Raw genomic sequence first — 1,619 nt, forward strand, 5'->3', positions numbered from 1 at the left:
CGGGACGTGACGTGTCGTGACTGTTGACACAGCCAAACGGAATGTTCACTGAATTCTTAGGGGTAAAAACGGAGGTTAATTTCAACTGCCGACTTTCCGAGAGACTGACGGAATCGGGTCGACTAGTATCTGTCCCAATGGACACGAGCCCTTAGCTTGGGTTAGCCCTTACAAGAATGGTCAAAGTCCGCCCCTTGTATGATCTAAAGTGTGTCGATGGAGCGGAGACGCGAAAAAGTATTTATTAAGGAAGAAGAAAAGGCAGAGAGACGAGGAGGTCATCCATGTAATGATTATTCTCTCTTGGGATTGGAACTCACGTCTTTCGACTTTGATAACAATAAATAGTCTAACAAATCATCCCACCACGGACTCTGGTCGGTGTTCTCCGATGGAGGAAAAAGAGGGTACATTTGATAATTTTTGTTCTCCTCATTTTTTCGTCTACCTCAACTTATTTTGCGACGTAAGAATTTAGGTAACAACACTAAGAACATTGCTAAAGGGCATAGTGCCGACTGCAATAGTTTTAAGAAAATGTTGATGATATCATGCAATGGCATTCAGGAAAGGGGGTGGTTGAAGGGCGCCACTGTTAGGTCCTACTTTTTCCCTTTTCCTCAATTGTTTCTGTCTAAGTGTCTTACTTTTTCCCGGCACAAAATTATCATTTTTGTGTTAATGCGCTTCTCTAATTTGCGAACAAAGTTTTAAAAGTAGAATAGCGTAACATCACATTACAACATTGCCTTCCCATCTCCTCAGCCAGATGAAACGATATCAAGCACTCCCCCCCCCAAAAAAAAACACAAAAAAACCAAACAAACGAGGCAGTCAAATAATTTCTGTGTGAACTGTCCTGCCCGTGTGTTGAAAATGGAAAAAGGCTAAGTACAAGTCGGTAGAGAGCTTGATCATATCTCGAACTGCCTTAGTAAAACAAAACGTTTTGGGAGTTTAGAATCAAGGCGATCCACACTATCACATAACATGATGCCAACTGAGCCAACGGCACTCCTGATCACAGGATCGAGCTGATAAACATGAGATGTTTGTCCCTAGAAATGAACGATTGCTTTGGAGATGCTGCATGCTGCACCCCCCCCCCCCCCCCCCCCCTTTTACTTTTTTTTTTCTCTACCCCAACACAAACTCGGCCCTTTATTAAGGGATCTTCATTTCATCAATATTGTATCAGAGTTTCTTGTGGCACATTATTTTGTTTGTTTGCTTTTTGCAGAAAATATCAATCTCTTCTCAAAGTTGGAGCTACATCGGGGGGTTGGCGGGTAATTTAGTGTGGTTTACTGGTTTACTCCTTCTTTCCTAAATAAAAGTCTATCGTCCCTACCCCTTCTTCTTCCTTTCCCTGTATTTTGCTCTCTAGTAACATTTCCAATCTTCGGCACTTATATGACCTCTTTTATATAGCATGTGCTGTAAAACTCTTACTGAAACAATAACTTGGAGTTGTTCACTGTAGCTGTTGCTGCAACTGTTGCTGATGTGGTCATGGCGTCGAAGACGAGGCGTTGTTGTTGTTGTTGTTGTTGTTGTTGTTGTTGTTGTTGTTGTTGTTGTTGCTGTTGTTGTTGTTGTTGTTGTTGTTATTGCTGATG

This window comes from Aplysia californica, unplaced genomic scaffold, assembly GCF_000002075.1.
Source record: "Aplysia californica isolate F4 #8 unplaced genomic scaffold, AplCal3.0 scaffold00070, whole genome shotgun sequence".
NCBI lineage: Eukaryota > Metazoa > Mollusca > Gastropoda > Aplysiida > Aplysiidae > Aplysia > Aplysia californica.